Source organism: Accipiter gentilis, chromosome 16, assembly GCF_929443795.1.
Source record: "Accipiter gentilis chromosome 16, bAccGen1.1, whole genome shotgun sequence".
NCBI lineage: Eukaryota > Metazoa > Chordata > Aves > Accipitriformes > Accipitridae > Astur > Astur gentilis.
The window spans coordinates 26,221,005-26,242,192 of record NC_064895.1 but is presented as its reverse complement, the minus strand read 5'-3'; positions in this window follow the sequence as shown (position 1 = coordinate 26,242,192).

The following is a 21,188-nucleotide window of genomic DNA, read 5'->3' as shown; positions in this document are numbered from 1 at the left end:
CGGAGCCCAACTTCGCTTCCAACAACAACAAAGCCACCAAAATGGTTTTGTTTGGAGGAAAGTTTAGAAGAAACCCGGCTTGCCAGATGCACGTTACTGGTCAGTTCCATCTGTTAGCTTCGCTTACAGACCCTAAAAAATCATATAGACCGTTTGCGCTTTTAACTCCCCCCAATCCAATTAATAACGCGAGTCAAACTGCGAAGCACTTATTAATTGCTCCCAAAGAAAATCTTTTAGGGAAGTTAATTGGGAGCTTTCTGGTTTTCCAACCAATTCCATGAGCTAATGGTCAGAGCAGACAGACTTCGCTTTGAGTTTCATTGTGGCTGGGCACGTTGTTTATCCCCCTGTTTAAAGTTTGCTTCTGCTCCTAGGCTACAGAAGGGGGTTTTGGGTCTGGTTGGGTGTTGTTGTTGGTTTTTTTGTTTGTTTGTTTGTTTGTTTTTTCTGTAAGGGGTCTGGAAAAAAAGCTGACTGGGCTGCTGGAAGGGGTGGGGAGGGTGGGGATGTGTGTGTGGGGGGGAAACCCAAGAAAATAAAAGCTCCCTCTCTGGGATCATCTCGGTTTCCCTGGTAGTTCACTGAAGTGTGCAAAGTGGCTGGTGGTGCTGCAGGGACAGTCTGGGCTTGACGTCTGGCTGCTGTTTGAGAGCAGCTCCCTGCACTCACAGAACTCTCTCACCTCGTGTTTGACTTAAGAAAGCTTACCGGCATTTAGGAACCTGAAATTACTAATTTTCCTTTCATTTTTCCCTCCTCAGCTCCTGCATTTTGCTGGTCGCCCAGTAATTGTTTATTTTAATTCCCAGTTCTTCTCTTCTGCTGAGAGTCACCAAAACTTGGTCCTTGCTGGACCTAAACTTCTGACGACTTTTCCTGGAATTTCTTGTGTCTGAATGAGACCAGAGAGCAGTTCAAGCCATCACAGCCAGCTGGGGTCAGCACTGCCAGGACATTCCTGGAGCAGGGTCCATCCTCTGCCATGCTCTTTTCTGCAAAGAACCCAAAGGGACGTCCCCCGTCAGCAGCCAGCAAAGGCTTTTTGCTAAATATTCTTTTCCATCCCCTTTGTCCTCTGCAGTTCTTGAAGTTCGGGGGCTGTGAGCTGCGGGGACACTTAGATGACCTAAAATAAAAGTACCCTTGGGGTCCCTTTTGTGTATCACTGGGTCCTGCCCATTGTTTGCAGATCTATTGTTTGTCGATCCTTTGTCTCCCCCTTCCCTCAACCCCCCCTCGCCTGGCAAATCTATTTCTCCTTCTCCTGCTCCCCTGGTCCACCGCAATCCTCCCTCTTGTCTGGCAGAGGTGGTAAATCTGAACGTGGACCCCCTCTGTGCGGAGCATTACCACCCCATTTCCCCATCTCCCTTCCCTGGACTTTGCATGCAGGGAAAACACTGGGAGAGGCCCAGACCTCTGTGGGTTAGAGGGAGGGAGCTGGTAGCACCCCCCCCACACACACACATGCACACACAGACTACCCACCTTCATTTTCAGGCAAACCTGTCTGTGTGCCTACCTTTCCACTCATGCAAACAGAGAGAGACAAGCCCTGTCTGGGAAATAAATAAATCCTAAATAAATCAGGGGAAACAAAAAGAGACTGTAGTGAGAATTTTTTTTTTTTTTCCCCTCTTGTTTCCCTTTAAGAATCATTATTTTGAGAGTACAAGTTACATTATATTGCTTTTTCTCTTCTAAGGGGGAAAAAAGGAGAGAGGAAGATTTGACACTGGAGTTCACAGACTGCAGCCGTGGCCAATGAGCGCGGGGAGTTTTGGAGGGGGTTTCTTCAAGCTGCAAGATCACAGTTGTCCTGAAAAACCTGCCCATTGCTGTTCCCCCTGAACATAGCTAACCCCTCCAATGCCCACCACCATGTTTCCTCCTTCTTGCAAATTTGTATTCTGCCTCACCACAACAGCCGAAAGGCAACATAATGGGACAGAGAAAATGCATTTGCAAGCAATTAAAATGCTGTGAATATATTAGTTGAAAATTAAAGGGGATGACTGGTGTCTCCAGTCATTTCTTTGATGGCAGCAAGTCTTCCTGCTTGCTGAGGCTTTCATGAAGACTGAAGGGCAGCTATATTTCAAGCCAGGTGCCTGGCATCACTCAGAATAAATGCAAAAGGAGAGAGGTGAGATGGCTTCAAAGGTGTCAGTACTGGTCAATACTGCCTTGCAAAAAACCAGACCAATGCTCACTTGGAGTGAGTGCCATTCATACCAGTCTGTGTGAAGATCAGGAGGGCAGTTTGTGGCCACTGCATCGCAACGTGACTTTCCAGACATTTGGTAAAGGTGATCCATTGACCGCCTGTCAATGAGAGACCCTATTCCCCTCCTTTTTCTTGTTCACCTCCCCGTGCCCTCATCTTCCCTAGTTTCTCTCTTTCCTGCTGGCTGCTGCTTATTGTTGGCCAAATGGGGCTGTGAGCCCCACAGTCCCTTTTATTTCTTGTGATAAAAGTCTTGGTGACGTGACTTCCTTGCTTTCTCCTTCAAGCACCCTGTCCCACAACCACAGGTTTACTTCTTACATGGAGCTGCTCCTCATGTTTATCCTCTCCACTCAACTGATCTTGCAGCCATCTCATTTCTTCCTCTCCTGACTGTTTCCCCAAAGCTCACTGAGCTGCTGCTGAGTGCCCCATCCCATCTCTCTTTGCTCTCAAGCCGGAGCCCAAGAAAGCAGCTTCTCTTGGCTTAGGCTTGTAGAGGCGTGGAGATCCTAGGCTGCCTAGGGCTCCTTACGTGGCTCGTAGGGCTGTACCTGCTCCATGGAGGCATCTCCACCTGGTCCTCCTTGACAACAGCCTCTGGTGTATCTTGGTCTTTCACACACTCCTGCTTTAAGGCATTTATTTCATCACCATTGTTATGTTTTCAAGCTGTCTACCCACCTTTTCTCTCTCCTTTAGGCACCTGCATCAAGAAAAACAGACTGCCTCCACTCTTCCCCTTTTGAGATTTCCCCCCTTTCAATCTTTGCACAGCACTGCAGTTTTGCCAGTGCCTTTTACTGCCATGTCCCTAATTTCGTTCAGCATCTCTACTGCATCCCTTAGGGGGGTAACATGACGACTGTCTGTGGCAGCTGTCCTCTCTCCAGTTCTGCAAACACTGAGACAATGAAAAACCTCCCTCCCTCCTTCCAGCTTTCTCTTGAAAGTAAAAGCTATTTCTTCTGTCAGTTGCTCCTGCCATCTCTTAGAGGCCATTTTTATTTTCCATTGACCTTTTCTGTACTTGAAGACTGTCCTATTACTTTATTTATCTTGCTCTCTTGTGCAGTTCTTTCATTCCTCAACTTGGCTTCTCTCACATATCTTACACTTACTTCCCTTCATTAGGTAATCCTCCCAGACCTCTTTTCTCTTTAACTGATCTATCTCACTCATGTAGGTCACCTTTTTACCCTTAAATCCTTTTCTGATTCTGTGGCTATCTAAAGATATTTACTGCTGTGGGCAACTGAATCATGATAATTTTGGAGAATCCTTTAATAATCTTTCTTTTTTTCTGTCTGTCCAGTGGTTTGTCAAATTTCTCAAGTTCTGTGTGTTTTGCTGTTCTGAAAGGGGATGTTTGGTTATAATCAAAGACCTAACTAGACTCTAATTACTCTTCTATGTGAAAGACTTGCCTTCCTTCACATCAGTAGCTTGTCAGTCAATTCCTCTTTGCTTGTGATTGATGCTTTTAAATTTTGAGTCACAGATATCTCAGCAATGTTTTGTGCCCTCAAGTTTACATCAAGGAAGAAGCCAGAAATTTTCTCTTAAAGAGACTTTCTCTCTGATAAAATTTTTTTTTTCCAAATTGTGGTCACGTATTTTCTTGCTCTGACCATACCTTATAACTCCTTCACCTAGGATTTCTCTAGCAATATTGCTGCTGTAAGTTGTTTCCACTATTAATCCCACACTGGGAAACTGTTAAAAGGAAATGCAGACATAACCATTTCTGTTCATGAAATGGGATAAGCTTAGCAATTTAGCAGTAGAGCAGAATGAAGCCTGGTTCTGGAAATCCACATGATGGTGAAAAGCCTCAAAATAGGACTTCAAAATTAACACGAATGCTGGTTCAAACTCTTTCTCCACTTCTTGTGATATGGACATTTGAACTTAGTCTTTCTAGACCTACTAATATGTTGAAAAGCTTATGGGTTTCAACAAGGACATTCCTCAGGACCAGAATGGAATAGTGGAAAAATTCAGAGTTAGGAGAACTATTCTCTGACATTTTCACTTGGCTCTGTAAACTGTGAAGTCCATACTTTAGTTAAAATACTTTGATTTCAACAAAATTTGTAAGACTCTTTCACTGACTTTTTAAAAACTAGCTACCAAAGAAAGGTTCTGAAGTTTACTTCTATAGAAAGCACTGTAGGAACCTGTAAGGGATATTCCTGCTCATTGAGGTAGCATAATACTCATATTCAACCAAGGCAAAAGCAAAAATCCATATGGGACAGGGATTTTGTATCAGGACATCAAAGTTTAGTGGAAACTGTCATCACAACTTTATATATCGCTGCTCAGGAGAAAACATTGGTGATGAAATTGGAAATCTTACAGTTAACCATTTTTTGTTTGTTTGTTTGTTTGTTTTTGCTTGCTGGTCTTGGCCCACAGGGCAATTTTAAGCCAAACTCTCCATATGTAACCAGCTAAACTAGGACTTTAGAAATTCTCGTGATCATGAACTGGCTATGATGACATTATCCACATTTTTTTTCTGGATGCCTTTCAATATATGAGGCAAAATCTTATCATTAAACTTCTCTCTGGTAGTGGAGAATGAAAACATCTGTAGACTGTGATGTATTAAAGATGTACCTTATATTAGAATCATCCATAATTAATGCAGACATTCCAATAAATAATACAGTGTCAGGTTCTTTGGATTATTGAGTGTAATCCACTGTGCTCATATGCAGTAATAGTGAGTAAGTTTCCTTACCTAATTAAACACTGCACTCTACTATATGTTTACGTAGCATTAAGGTTGTGTCACAAACTTAAAAGAGTAAATTCAAAGGTAAGGCTGACATCTTTGTCCTCAGCTCATGAGTCATGTATTGATGGCTTCTTCCATTTTTTTCCCCACCTGCGTGTCTGCATAGATATACATTTTCATGGATTTTTTTACCCCTTACACTTAATTTGTAGCCTTAATGCTTTAAAATTAGGTGTAATAGTATTAATATTTTTAAAGAGATTCTTTCCTCAAGAGCCTGAAATTGCTCTGAATAGCTAAAAAAATATATATCTGTATTTAGGTTAAGTAATATATAATTTTCACTGAACACATATATTTGTTAACATATTTGAAAATGGGACTTGTATTGAACCAAGAATCCTGGGTAGGTGCAAAGAAACCACTATATATATTTTATTGGTTCAGTATTCAGGCATTTGCTATTAAAATGCATAAGATGTATCCCCAAAACTGAAGCCAGCTACTTCAGAGACATAAGATTCCACCGAGGGAATAGGTATTTATGCTTTAAAAACATATTTTAATTTCCCAATTGATCATAATAGCTCATGCATAAAATCAAGAGATTTTGGATTTTCTATTACTTTAAAATTGGGCATTAAAATTCATTTCACAGAAGGAGATTTTTTTTTTTTTTCCCTTTCCAGAAATAAGATCTTGTCTGCAGGATCTGATTCTGGAATGAGATCTCTGATAGAGGAGACATCATTCACAACCTGACAATAGCTACTAGAGGATTGATAATGAATGTGCTGATAGAGCTCACTGTGAGCTCCATTCTGCATCCACGACTCATGTCAGTAATCCCTGTATAAGCCAGTTGTCTCTTTGACCTCTGTGGGCCTGAGCACGCTAGTGAAGGTGGAGGGGTCAGGCGGTAAAAGACTAGTACTCTCTTGCATGAGGGACCTGATCCAAAGATCATCTTAAGTCAATGGAATTCTTTCTCTGGAATTCAAAGTGCTGTGGAAAATGTCCTAAACAAGTATTTGGATTTGTATTGTGCCTAAAATATAAGAAAAGTAAAAAGGAAAATAAGAATGTAATAATGATCACCGAGAAAAGGTCTTTAAAAATAATTTCAATTGTTAATTTCATAGTCTGAAAGCTGAAAAAACATTTATTGTATTTTTGAGAACCATAAGAAAAAATCCTTTTCTCTTCTTCCTTCCTTCCTTCCTTCCTTCCTTCCTTCCTTCCTTCCTTCCTTCCTTCCTTCCTTCCTTCCTTCCTTCCTTCCTTCCTTCCTTCCTTCCTTCCTTCCTTCCTTCCTTCCTTTCTTCTTTCCCTCCTTCTTTCCTCCCTCCCTCCCTCCAGTATAGTAATACTATTATATATATGTACATATATGTACTAGCGCTGTGGACAGCCTAATTATTCAGCTTCTAAACTGTGACTTAAAGTGTGATTTTCAGCAGTAATTTCCCTCAATTTGTATTGTCTGGCTGTTCTGAAATGATTATTTGCAGACCAGTGAATGAAACGTGGACAATCAACAATTTTTGATTGTACGATAAAATGACTGCAATTCAAGTACAATGTTTTCAGTAGTTTAAAGACAATGGGCTATAGCTTACTGACCCCATTCAAAAAAGCGCTTAGCTGAAACAAATGCTTAACTTTATTTCTGAGTGTAGAGTTAAAAAAAAAATACAAGGAAGTGCAGTTAGCACCAGTAAGCAACATTCATTCAGGATGAAAGCAGAAACTGTTATTCAGGTTAGCAAAGACCAGGATATAATTTTGGTTCATATGTTTTAGGGGCAAGGGACGTGAGCCATGTATTAAATGATAATCAAATGAATTTATTATTTATCATAAGAAGACTCCACATTGCTATTTCTAACAAAGCTCACATACATTTTTCCATTTCCTTAATGAAACAAACCTGTGACAACAATAAATTAAAACCCTGTCTCTTCCTCTCTATAAACATCACATATATACACATACAGATGTGTCATGCACTTACATGTACACATGATAGAGAAAAAGAGATAGTTTGCAATAATTTGCACAGCTATTTTATATCTTCATTTCACACAAATCAACACAGCTGTGTTAATGTAATTGAGTCACCTTCCATTTGCATCAGCTGAACCTCTGGTCTACTATTTTGACATAGTGAATAGAAATAGCAAATAGAAATAGTAAATAGTAATAGTAGAAACACACTCCTTATGCACTTGCAATTCCTCATCACATCAATGGGAATTGCTGAGATATCATTAGCAATCTCATCTGCCTGTATATATGCAAGTGCATAGTGTAGACTTTGCATCCACACTCATATTTCGCCAAATTACCATTTTGGTTATTGTGCATGAAAAGTGCATAGGAAGAGGATATATTTCCCTCAAATGGAAGTATGAACATTCACTCTCTGTGTAACCTTAACCCTGACCCTAAATTTGCAACCCTTAAAGATTAGCTTAAACAGAAGATCAATTTTGTTTATAGCGATGAGCATTGATTTTTCTCCCTGCAGTGCATGACACTGGCCTGGCTATTAATAGAGGAGAAAATATTATTCCCTATGGCTAGGAAGTTCTATAACATGAAAAGAAGCTATATTTCATAGAATCATAGAATGGTTTGGGTTGGAAGGGACATTTAAAGGTCATCTAGTCCAACACCACTGCGATAAGCAGCGACATCTTCAACCAGATCAGGTTGCTTAGAGCTCCGTCCAACCTGACCTTGGATGTTTCCAGGGATGGGGCAGCGACCACCTCTCTGGGCAACTTGGGCCAGTGTCTCACCACCCTCAGTGTAAAAAATTTCTTCCTTATATCTCGTCTGTATCTATAGAAATATTTTTTTATAGATATATTTTTAGATACATGCGTGGAGCAGTATCATCAGCTTAATACCCGCTGCCCCGCAGGATGGGTTTCTAAAATGAAAAGTTACTTTATTGTCTTCAAAGAGCCCCCTGAGCTAGGTTAGTTGTTTGTAGTAACCCAAGGGAGCAAGAAAGCCTGTTTAGTATCCCTCTTCTTTCTTGCAGCAAGAAGCAGGCTGCGATTTGGACGCCCCCCCCCCCCCCCCCCGCCCCGACCCCCCCTTCCCCTTCCCCCGGTCCCCCCCAGCCCCGCCGGCAGGAGCTGTCCATTCAGCACCCCGCGCCCACCGGCTGCCTGCCCGCCCGCCAAAACAACAACAAAAGGAGGGAAATATTAATTAATTAAAAAGAGGGGGGAGAGCTAAAAAAAAAAAAAAAAAAGAAAAAGAAAAAAAAAAAAGAAAAAAAAAAAGCCAATCTGCTCAATCCTCTGCCTGCAGGCAGACTCTAACGGAAACCACATATGCTTTGCCTCTCCCTATAAGAAATCTTCATTGGGGCATTAAAATACTTAAAAGGATTAGTCGTTAAATACTTGTACATTTGGTTTAATTCACTAGAAACGCTATGTCACAGGGTTACATCAGAAAGCTAGAGAGTTTTAATCTCACTTGCAGTATTTACCTAGATGTTTTATTCCTTCTGCTTCTTGTTACAGGGATAATATTAATATCCTACTTGTCCAGAGGGAGGAAGTTTAAAAAAAAAAAAAAAAAAAAAAAAAAAGGCTGGCTGCTGTCTGATGGTATAAAAATATCAAAGAGACTTTTAAGGTAAAACAAAACAAAACAAAACAGAATGAATTGGAGCGTGGCATTCCTTCCCACAGCCTGTTGCTTATTCCTGATGATGATGACGGAGGGGTAAGGAGCTGTTGTCTTAGGAAAACAGAATAACTTAGATCACACAGGTCTTGGGACATGAGAGATGATGGCTTTTTTTTAAAGCTATCTCTTTTTTAGCCTCAGTTTCCCTGTATGACAGGTGTGCATCTCCTTTGTAATTCCTCTTTTAATGCAGTAGCTAAAAATACACTGGTTTTGGCAAGGGTCCAGAAGAAGTTGTCTTCAACTAAAGTAAAGAAACAGGGGCCGTAAATCTAATGAAGGCAGGTACAAAAATGCCTTACTGTGACCTTCTCAAGGGGTGCAATTGGTGTGCAGGGGGACATTGTCAGGTAAGACTTGGCTTTTTTTGTGACTAAAAAGAAAGGATGGACTGTAACAGCTTAAAGCTTTCCTCAGGTTGTAGAGGTTTCTGCACTTTGTGCTGATATTCCTTCTACAGCCTCACTGTAGCTATATCCATTCTCAAAGACCTCAGATAATGAGATATCAGTGAAATTAATTGCTTTTCAAATCAAGAGTTACTTCATTTGTTTTTTGGGTGGTTTGGGTAAAAAATGAACTAAGGGTGAAATTCTGGTCCCATTTAAGTGAATGAGTACATTGCCACAGCTTTCTGTTGATTTCATAAGAAAAATCTCAGTGGAGCGGTATGCATTTATTATTTCCAAGAAGGAAGCCCTGGATCTTTCATAGAAAGGGAAGAAGGGATTAAGACAAGTTCCATCATCAAGTTCTGTTCCTATTCTAGGTTTGCCCAATCATTCTTCTTGTAAACTATGGAAGAGGAGCATTCCTCGGAATTGACCAGAAGACTTTCTGAATGCCTGAATGATGTAAGAAGCATAAGGAATACCATTCACTACACAGTGACTCAGGAGACGTTTTACTGCCTCTTATAATCTCTTGCTATTATTTATTTAATTATTTATTTGTGGAAACCCTCCCTCTGGTTTAGGGTGTTTTATACCTCCTAGACCTCTCAGCCTAATTTAATTTTTGGGGGTGTCTGAATATCACCCTGCCCTTGACATAAAGGGTATTTTTTTTTTTTTTTTGTGAGTCTTTGTGCCTTGTTGTGCTTTTTTTCCCCCTCAAAAGCAGAGAATAGTGTCTTGTATTCAAAGCATAAACGCAGCTGCCCATGAGACTGCTTGGATGAGGACTAGATGAGAGAGTTACATTAGGGCAGAAATTCGGGTCACATCATATCAAACTGAAAGCATCAGGCCAAAGATAGGCTTGGCTAATAATATTTATACACGATTATTTTAAATGTGAAAGCTCCTCTTGCCATGAAAGAAATCTCTTTTTAGTTTCAAGCTGGTGCAGGTATTTTCAATAGGGTTATGTCACTGCTTGCTAAAATGCAATGCATTTGCATCTTCTTTGCATTATTTATTGTTATCCTGCAGGCTGGATTGTCACAGTAATCATGATTTATGTCACTGAATTTTATCAGCTTCTGCTAGATTACAGTTTCAAGTGGTGCCCCTGGACTTCAGGAAGAGAAATGTCAGTGCAAGTCTTTTACACCTGTTACACAGCATAGGTGGGTGCTGCTTGTTGTCAAAGTCATGCAGAAAAATCTCTCTCCTTCAGTAGCAGCTCCTGGTATTGTGACCTTACCACATCTGTAGCAGACAGACTCTTTAATGCTTTCAAAGCCTTTAGAACCATGTTACAGGAACAATTTATAAGTTTATGCTTGACATACCAAGGGAAGAATTTTCCAAGTCACTGTGATGTGTACTGCAATATATGACATAGTAGGCACTGCATGTGATTGGAGGACAGTGGATGATTGGGATAGGGGTCGGTAAAGGTTTTGTGCTGTATGTGGAAGATCACTCCTTGCCTCTGCTACTGACTTTCTGTGTCACCTTGAACAAATCACCCACCAAGTTATTACTATGTTCCTCATGTTTTGCATGTGTGGTATATCCATTTCTTCTTTTCTTTTTATGTCTTATGTCTTTGCAATGTTAGCTCCTCAGGGTGAAGGCTGAGTCTTGCTGTGTGACTGTACATTGCTTGAGAGAATGGGAACCTTGATTTGAGGCCACTAAAAATACAAAAAGTAAAAGTTTTACATCTTTTCTTGGGGGAAAAAAAAAGAAGCGTAACATACAGGATGAAAATTTGAATCATCAGGACTTGCTTAAAGACTTGCTCCACTTTAACTTGTTCTGAGAGACTTTGCTGTGTCATGGCCTGCCTGTAGGTGCATATAAAGAGCAAGAGTCTGCTACTGTGACTGGCAAACAAAAACACTCCACTGCTTGAAAAGGTGAAGTGAGGAGTCCAAGGAAAGGTTTAGACTTTGTTTGTTGGTCTACACTGGTAAAAGAAATACTTCCACAGTAAGTATGGTTATTTAAACTAGACTTAAAGCATGAGGGGCATAATATCTGGCTTGCCTGTGACAAGCTGTGGGATGACACGTCAAGGTCAGAGGGATGAGGTGCTAGTGAGGGCCCTCAGACTTTTGCTCTGAGACATGCTGACTACGCTGCAGCACACTTGAAGTCTTATAGAGATGACCCAGGGGCCCCTGAGGTAATAGGAGCCAACAGGGAAACACCAGTGAAATACCTCAAAGTAATTAAGGTGTGTTCCTCTTAGAAGGTGACACAGCCAACAGACCAGCTGCAGTGCCTCTACACCAATGCACACAAGCATGGGCAACAAACAGGAGGAGTTGGAAGCCACTCCACTGCTCGAAACCTACGACCTAGTTGCCATTACTGAAACTTGGTGGGACAAATCCCATGACTGCATTGTGGCTATTGATGGCTGCAGGCTGTTCAGAAGGGACAAGTGAGGAAGAAGGGGCAGAGGCGTTGCTGTCTACATCAAGAAATGGAGAGATTGTGAAGAGCTGTCTCTGAAGAATAGGCACAAGCAGGTTGAAAGGTTATGGGTAAGAATTAGAGACCAAGACAACAAAGGGAACTTTGTGGCTGTTGTCTACTACAGGCCACCCAGTCAAGGGGAGCTTATTGATGAAGCCTTCTTACTCTAGCTACAGGAGGCATCATGCTTGCAGGCTCTTCTCCTGCTGGGGGATCTCAACCACCCTGACATCTGCTCAAAAAGTAGCACAGTGAGCTGTAGGCAATCCAGGAGATTCCTGGAATGCATTGAGGATAACTTTTTAAGCCAGGTAATAGACAGCCCTACCAGAGGGGATGCAATACCAGGCCTGTTGATCACCAACGCAAATGAGCTAATCAGTGATGTCAAGACTGGAGGCAGCCTGGGCTGCAGTGATCATGCACTGGTGGAGTTTGCAGTCCTGAGAGATATGGGTCAGGCAAAGAATAAAGTCAAGACCCTGAACTTTAGGAAAGCAAAATTCCAGCTCTTCAAGCTTCAAGTTAGTCAGTAGAACCCCCTGGGAAACTGCCCTCAGGGACAAGGGAGCAGAACAGAGCTGGCGGATCTTTAAGGATGCTTTCCATAGAGTGTAAGAGCTCTCAATCCTCAGGTGTAAGAAATCAGGAAAGGAAGGCAGGAGACTGGCATGGATGAGTCAAAACCTGCTGGTCAAACTAAAGGGCAAGAAGGAAATGCACAGGCAGTGGAAGTAGGGACAGGTAAACAGGGAAGAGTATGGGGGCGCTGCCCGGTTGTGTACAGATGGGGTCAGGAACGCCAAGGCATGGCTGGAGCTGAACTTGTCAAGGGATGCAGAGAATAATAAGGAGGCCTTCTACAGGTATGAATGATGTGAAAAGGAAGGTCAAAGAAAGTGTACGCCCCCCAATGAGCAAGACTGGCTAACTGGTAACAACAGACAAGGAGAAGTCTGAGGTATTCCAACAACTTTTTTGCCTCAGCCTTCACTGGCAATATCTCCTCCCACATCCTTCAGGTGGATGGACCACAGGATGGAGACTGGGGGAGCAAAGTCCCTTTCACTGTAAGAGAAGATCAGGTTAGTGACCACCTGAGGAACCTGAACATACATAAAACTATGGGACCTGATGAGATGCATCCTAGAGTCCTAAAGGAATTGGCTGATGTAGTTGCTAAGCCACTCTCCATGATATTTGAAGTCATGGCAGTCAGGTGAAGTCCCTAGTGACTGGAAAAAGGGAAATGTTGCACCCATTTTTAAAAAGCATAGAAAGGAGGACCCTGGGAACTACCGACCTGTCAGCCTTACTTCTGCGCCTGGGAAGATCATGGAACAGATCCTCCTAGAAGCTATGGTAAGGCACACGGAGGACAGAGAGGTGATTTGAAACAGCCAGCATGGTTTCACCAAGGGCAAGTCCTGCCTGATCAACCTAGTGGCCTTCTATGATGTCCTATCACAACAGGCCCTGCTAAAAAGTCTGTCCTCATCTTTCTTATAAGCCTCCTTTAAGTACTGAGAGGCCACAATAAGGTGTTCCTGGAGCCTTCTCTTCTCCAGGCTGAACAACCTCAACTATCTCAGTCTTTCCTCATAGGAGAAGTGTTCCAACCCTCTGATCATTTTTGTGGCCCTTCTCTGGACCCACTCTACCAGGTCCATGTCTTTCCTGTGCTGAGGGCTCCAGAGCTGGACACAGGACTCCAGGTGGGGTCTCATGAGAGTGAAGTAGAGGGGGAGAATCACCTCCCTCCACCTGCTGGCCACACTTCTTTTGATACAGCCCAGGATATGGTTGGCCCTCTAGGCTTCAAGTACATATCATTGGCTCATGTCCAGCTTTTCATCCACCAGTATCCCCAAGGCCTCCACAGGGCTGCCCTTCATCCCCCAGACCGTATTGATACCGGGGGTTGCCCTGACCCAGATGCAGGACCCTACACTTGGCCTTGTTGAACCTCATGAGGTTCACATGGGCCCAATTCTTGAGCTTGTCCAGGTCCCTCTGGATGGCATCCCTTCCCTCAAGTGTGTCAACGACATGACTCAGCTTGGTGTCATCTGCAAATTTGCTGAGGGTGCACTGGATCATACTGTCTATGTCATTGATAAAGACATTAAAGCATACTGGTCCCAGTATGGACACCACTTGTCACTGATCTCCGCCTGGACATCGAGTTGTTGAGCACTACCCTCTGGATGCGACCATCCAACCAATCCCTCTTCCACCAAACAGTCCATCCATCAAATCCATCTCTCTTCAATTTAGAGAGAAGGATGTTGTGGGGGACTGTGTCAAAGGCCTTAGAGAAGTCCAACTAGATGACAATCGTAGCTCTTCCCTTGTCCACTGATGTAGTCATTCCATCATAGAAGGCCACTAGGTATGATTCTATAAATGAAATTACAGCCAGGCCCTTGAATTGGCTACGACAAGAGCAATATTCTTATACTATGGAAAAAGAGATTTCCTTTTCCTTCCTCCACCCAACAGGGCTTGAAGTTAGACATCCTTGTCACCTGTGCCAGTTCCCCACCTTTGGTCCCATATTCATTCTCCTTGGCTCTGAATGTCTAGCCACCTGGAATTTCTTTGGGAGTACACTGCTCCTCTGCTATTACCTACATACTACTAGGGGCATAAATCTATTTCAGGTGTTGATTAAGCTTGTTCATGTGTATGAGGAGTGAACTCATGTGAATGAGCAGTGAACTTCCTCTTATTTGCAATTTTGCATTGTTTGAAGTCCTAACCCAGGGCTGAGTTTTCTTTCTTTCAGCCACGAGGAGAGCAAAAGCTCTCATGAGAAATGGGAGCAACAAGTGTTTAAATGCCACATGGTCTGTGGAGTTGCACTTTTTTGCATAAGTGGATCATCTAGGACATTTCTTTTAAGTAACAGCATTCTAACCTGGGGTACCAGATATACCATTGGTGTAAATCAGCACAACTCCCAAAGGACATGTGTTGATTTTACACCCACTGGACATGTGGCTCAGCCAGCCTGTGATTTTTAGCACTTCGTTTTCTTCATGAACAGAAAATAACATTATCATTTGCCTGTGATAAGGCTATCTTTAATCAGGAACTGGGATCTACTGTACCACTAGGTGTCAAAAAGACAGTCCTTAATTTAGAAGCATCTTGGTGTAGCATAGAATTACCCTATGAATGCTGCAGGAAACTGAAGAAATAAAACAAGGTGATAATAGAAGAATGTTAAAGTGTTCAATTTTATGTGGACATGACTTGTTTAGGGATTTAGGGATTTAACTGTGAAGGAAGGTAATTCTTTTTTTTTCTTGAATATATATTCAGCTGCAAATGTTATCAGGGAGCCGAATTCTGATCTCATTTCCCTCAGTAGGAATAAAGAACAGGTCAATGGAGTTATGCTATCACAAAGCTAAGACGTGCATCCTGACTATTATTCTTGAACAGATGTAGAAAAGGAGAGTTATTGGCTTGATAGCCCACATTTAAATTATTTCTAAGAACGTCCTGTGGAAAGAAAATGAATTTGAAAAGATATTGTAAAGGAAAATTCATTTACATCTTTTGTGCAGAAAGAACCTGTTGAATGACAGTTAAAAGAGGATTAAAGCTGATTTCTTACAAGCAGTAGAATAATCAGATTTCCAAGCTAAAGTGGAATTAAGGTCCTTCAATTCATCTGCAAAGCTGACTGAAGTTGAATCATCGTTTGGTAATTTACATGTCATTTACAGGGGCATTCATTGTGCTTTTAGTACTGTAAATATGATCTGAACAGCTTTTGATCTTTTGCAGTATTTGCAGGAACATATTATTGTTTCTGAGAAAAAAAGGAAGAGTTTTATAAAAAAATAAATCCGTAATGCTTTTTTTACAATGTCAAAACAAATGTGCCAACCAAATGGTAATATCTGTGCTAGTTTCATTTATCTGCACACGGTAGTTGTGAGGTTTAATGATTGTTTGTCACAAAAATACATTTTAAGAGAAGCAAGCAGATTGCTGAGTAGCAAACATGTTTTATGGAATATGTAACATTGTAAACACATTTTTGTTTCAATAGGATTTACAGAGGATTGCAAAATGACTGGGTTCATACAAAATGAGAAGTAGGCAAAGATTATATTTTCCTAGCTAAGTATTTTGCTTTTGCTGGAAGGTTTCATTTGCTACCATTAAAATTCACACCTTCGTACTTTTTTATACTGGACTAGTCTCACCTTTGAACTAGGACTAATTCTTCTGACATATATTTGACCACAGCTCCCACAGCAGGAAAACCCTCCCACATTTCCCACAACTGCCAACCTTGTTTATCTTGTCAATTCTCTCTTGAAGGATCAGATCTTTAGCTGTGCCAAAGCCCAGGGAAGTCAATGAAAAGATTCCCAAAGGCTTTGAATCAGACTCTGGCAGCAAAGCACCAGTAACTTCAATAAAATTACACCAATTTACTCCAGCTGAGGATTTGACCTATCATTTAATACCTCACTCATCACCATTCTGTCTGAGAATCATCCTCAACACTTCTTGGAGGAACGAAAAAAGACATGTTGTGAAACCAGAGTTTTGGCTGGGGGTAGGGTAGAAGAAAGTAGTTTTTATTTAGAAAGGTAATAGTTCAGTGAAATAATTTATTAAATAAACTGTTGGGAAAGTTTAGATATGGTTAGGGGATGATGATGTCTTAGAACAAATCTTACCTATCTGAATAGCACCGTTGGCATGGATTATAGAGTGAATAGTGATAACATTTGAGAGGGAATAGTGATAACATTTATCATATGTTATTGACAACTGATTTATTCTAAGATCAGTCAAATAATACCTAGAGACCTCTATAAGGCTTATCTTTTGTCCATCAAATTGTTTGGCTCTTCTTGTTGACAAAGGTTCAAGTGTCCATCCCTTCAGGAACATGACACCATAGCCACCCAAAAAAGACACCTGTCGGTTGTCAATCAGATAAAACAAATAGCTTTAAAGTTATGATTATGACTCCATCTCACAACACAAAAGCAAATTAAAAGAATGTAATCTAACATTAATTATCCTTAAATAGCTGTCTAGATTCTAGTCAATGGAAATGGACAGACACATCCAGAAGGTTTTTCACCCTGTTCACTTTGGACACCAATTTTGAGATCTGCTGAATCACCTTTTGGAGTTTCTGCCTCTTTCCATTAATGGTAGAGAGCCTAATGAGTATATCGTATCAATTCCTTTGTTTAGAGGGCTGAAATTGGGCAGGTTGAATCCTAAAAATACTGATTTCATTTGCTATTTAAAGGTAGCCATGTTTATAGTCTCAGGAGCTATGCTGTCTGATACTGGAGGTTTCCTTTACCTTAATAATAGGATGGTCACTGGATTTTGAGTTTTAAGTCCACATTAAGCCTCAGGTGATATTCATTAACAAGGATTCATAATCTGAAAGAAAAGCAGTTCTAATTAGGTGAAAAATACTGGATCACAATCTGTCCATTATATGAAGAACCACAAGCTTAAAGTTTTGGGAGGATCTAAAAAGCATATAGAGGTCAAAATCTCCTTGACGCTTTTAGAGTCAAAAGACTATGAAATCCCATTAGCTTTGAAACCAACACCTCATATCTCGCTTTAAATATCCTCCGGTTTAAAGCATCACAACACACCTGAAATTCATGCCAATGTACACTGGTGTTCATACTCATATTTCACACATATCTGCCTAGGAGAGGTCTAGGTAGTTCAATTTCTTTCTCCGGTTCCTGCTACCTACCATTCCTTCCCTCTTCCTGGAACATTTGGAGGATTTATTACCAGTTTAAATCCATTAACTATCAGATTTAGATGTGTAAAGCTCCTCAATTTCCTAAATGACATCTTGCATACCTGCTCAGAAATTAATGTTCTAGAAATTTTTGTTGTCTGTTTTCTGAAAAAACCCCCACATTTCTGTTCATCATCTTAAAGATACTTTTTCCTACAGCGTCTCTCTGTCTCTGCCTTGTGTCCTCAGGTTTCATTTCCTCCATCAGTTTACAGGTGGCATCCAGCATGAATAGGATGTCTATGATTCACTTGTACAATATTCCTAATACTTAGTACTCTTTTGCCTATACCAGATTTCTATCACATATGAACATCATCATCTTGTCCCATCCAGCCACTCATACGTTGGCCAAGAATTCTACATTTGGTTTCTACATTTAGTTCCCTCATATGGACAACTTGCAGGTGAGGAACCTGTTCTTCCTTTCACAAACCCGTCCAAAGGCAGCAGGAGTTTATTTCAGAGGTGCTATGGCTGACCTGTTCTCATATGGATGCTGATTTCACATTGAAAATTTCTTCTTCCTGTCTTCTCTCCTCTCTTTCTTTGTCTTTCAAGACACTCTTAAATCTTATTTTTGGAATGCAACAATCGGTCTCATTGCATTGCTTGCTCTCTATTAAATAGGCCTTTTTGGGTTATCAGATTCTGGTAGTCCTGTCTCACCAACTTGGTAGCACTCTGCAGCATGCCCACAAAGACTGAGTATATCTCTAGGTCATGCTGCATCTATAATCAAGTAAAGAAATTTCCCTTCCCCAAGAGCTGAAGGAATAAGAAAGGACAAGTGCTTGAAGTAAAGAAGAGACTATGAGACAGGAACATCCTTTGCTGCAATCAGGTATCCCATGTATTTGGGGTCTGACAGGACAGAAGAGTATATGATATCTCCAGGCACAGATAATCCAGTCGGATTTAATCCTTTGGAGTTAAGAAATGAAACAAGACATAGTCACTGTTGTGTCTTTTCCCTACCTTTTCTGCTCTTTTGGTCTGAATACAAACATCATGACCTAGAATCTTCTTCATTGCATGGCTGAAAGTTCAAATGAAGATATGGGTGGAGGGGATCTTTGGAGATGTGGGAAAACATGAGTTTCTGGATTTTTTTCAAAGGTCTTCGTGTGTGTGTGCACATGTGTATGTGTGTAAAATGCTCTAAAAAAGGCCAACTGTCTTACTGCCTATGCTGGGGACACATCCTACTGTTTAGGAAGATATTGATGTTTCTGAGAGAAAAGCGGCCCATATATAATAGGGAAAATGATAAATCTATGGTCTCTTTTTCTTGCTTATCCAATTCCTCTAACTTGTTGGAGCAGTTGGTCTTTCAGTGACCATATATCATCAGAGGCTTTATATATGTGGTGGCTCATGTCAAGCCCATGGGCAGCTCATCTGTAACTTTTGGCTGCCCCAAGAAAAATTTATACTGCTCATCTGTTTCTATGAATATTGATATATGACTCACATCCCTTCAGCATTTCTTCAGATCCTCAGCCCTGAAGCAAATACCCCAAAGGAAATAATTTGCTTGGTCAGATTTCCACAGGCTTGATCTTCAGTGATGCTTGACAACTTTTGTGCCAGAAAGCGAAATGTTCTGTGTTTTATTATCAGTCAGCTGAGTGTAGCTGTAAGTGACGATCAGGAGTTATCTTGGACACCATCAGGGCCGTAATCTTGACTACTCCTAGGTTTCATCCTTGGCTGAATCCTTTTCAGCAATTTTCTAGAAGATATTTTTGGTGGCTAAAGGAACTAGAAATGCCTCCACCTGGCCTGCTCAGTACTGCCTTTGAGTTTTACACCATTGTGAATGAATGGCTGTTTTCTGCTTCTCATCCACCTCAGGCATCTATTTAGGCTTGGGTGAATTGGCCCTTGAAGATGCCTGTCTCTCCAATAACTCTAGAGGCATCCCACATGCTTGCCTAGATGAAACAGAACATCTGACTTTCAAATGGCTCTGTTTAAAGGGGGTAAATCCCATCTTAAATTGGCAACCTTATATTTGGGAAACTGCAAATACAAAACTTTCCCCCACTTAGTCTGCTCCTAATTGTTCTTTTCACTGCATGTTGGTACTTTGTGTTCCTTCTTGTTGCAGATGACTGCCAACTGCTTTTCATTTACCACACAAATAGATCATGGCACCATTTCAATGGAGTGATTTAATATTCTATTTCAAGAGAAATTCTCCTCAAGTTTTTGGCTTTGATTCATTGATGTGGGGAAATTGCCTTATTAGTAATTATGTTTTTTATAAAGCATCTAAAGACCTTTAGAAAGAGTTGCCTGAACTGATTTTTTTCTCTCATTTGTAATACTACTCAATACATTAAATGACTCAGGGGTGTTTTATTGCAAACCTGGCTCACTTCTGCCTTGCTTTTGGTTTAATGTACTAACACAGCTGAACAGCCATTGCACTACCAGAAAGCAAAACAAATGATGCTGTGGTTAAATAGAAGCAGTTGGATTTAGGAAACCAGGGTTCAACTTTATCTTTGGAATAGACGTTCCCATCCTTACTGTCATTGTATCATTTTCCGTCCATGGGTCCTTCGCCGGTCATCAGACCTCACCTCATGAATGAATAGCCTCGATTCAGTCCAACTCACTGAGATCACCATTTGGGATGCAGGTCCATCATTACTGCTGATATCCTTGGAGACCTGTCCCAGCAGTGTAGTACTGGGAAAATTTTCCTTGAAATAGTTTTTACTTCATCTGTAGTATTTGGTGCAACCACTCAGTGATTCTAGGCTTTTTTCCATCTCTTCTATTAGACTGAAAATCTTGACTTCTTGAAAGCAGGGAAAAAAACTTGCTTGGAAGAATTTTCATACTTTAGGATGGAAAAAATGGAAAAGACCTAAAATATTAGGTTTAGATGTCAATCATACTATGGTGGGCTCCAGGTTTATATATTTATCTCTTACCAGATAAGACGTCTTTCTTCTTTTTGATCCTTTTGTTCAAACTATTACTTGAGAATCATACAAACTGTTTCACTTTTCACCAACAGGGGTGGTAGACACCAATTTTTTCCTCTTTGGAATTCCTAATCATAGAACTCATGTCCACAGAAATGTCATATTTGTAGGAATATAAATACCCAATAAATAGGAATATAAATAATACTGAAACCTATTATTATTACTTTCTTTTTTTTTTTAATTAACTCTTCCGAGATGAATTTGAAGCTTAATAACTACTTAGATCAGAACTGCAATCAGTTTCATGCTACGTTCAATTTACTGCTAAACATGTTTTTTTTTGCAAGAGCTTCTGTGTAAGGAAAAAGTTTCTGAGACTAAGAGCAGAATTCACACCATTTGTGAATATTTGAGGGACATCTATTTTCCCTGATGAGTCCTGTCTTGTAGTTGTGTTTTTTGACTGTAATTCCCAAGTGGAGAAAACTGATGTACGCATATATATGCACATATACCCTCACACTACACTCTTTGCCAGCTAAGTAGGAAAGACTGATTTTTATGTAATTTTTTATATGATATTCCAAGAGACAGAAGACACTGTGCCATCTATTAGCATGCCAACAAAACTGTTCTCAGAAGACTAAAGGAAGTGGCAATTCTTAAGCTGAATTCATCCTCATCCCTTACCTTGGTAAGTCACCAGTTTCATATCTCTCGTGTTACTCAAAGGAAGTTTATATTGACAAAAACCCCTCAGCAATCTCCTGGCTCACTCCCTAGCTGGTGGAAACTGCAGCAGATCCTTTCCTTTTCCTTCCCACTGTCACGACAGGCTGCAGGCATAAGCACAGCAAGCGGTTTC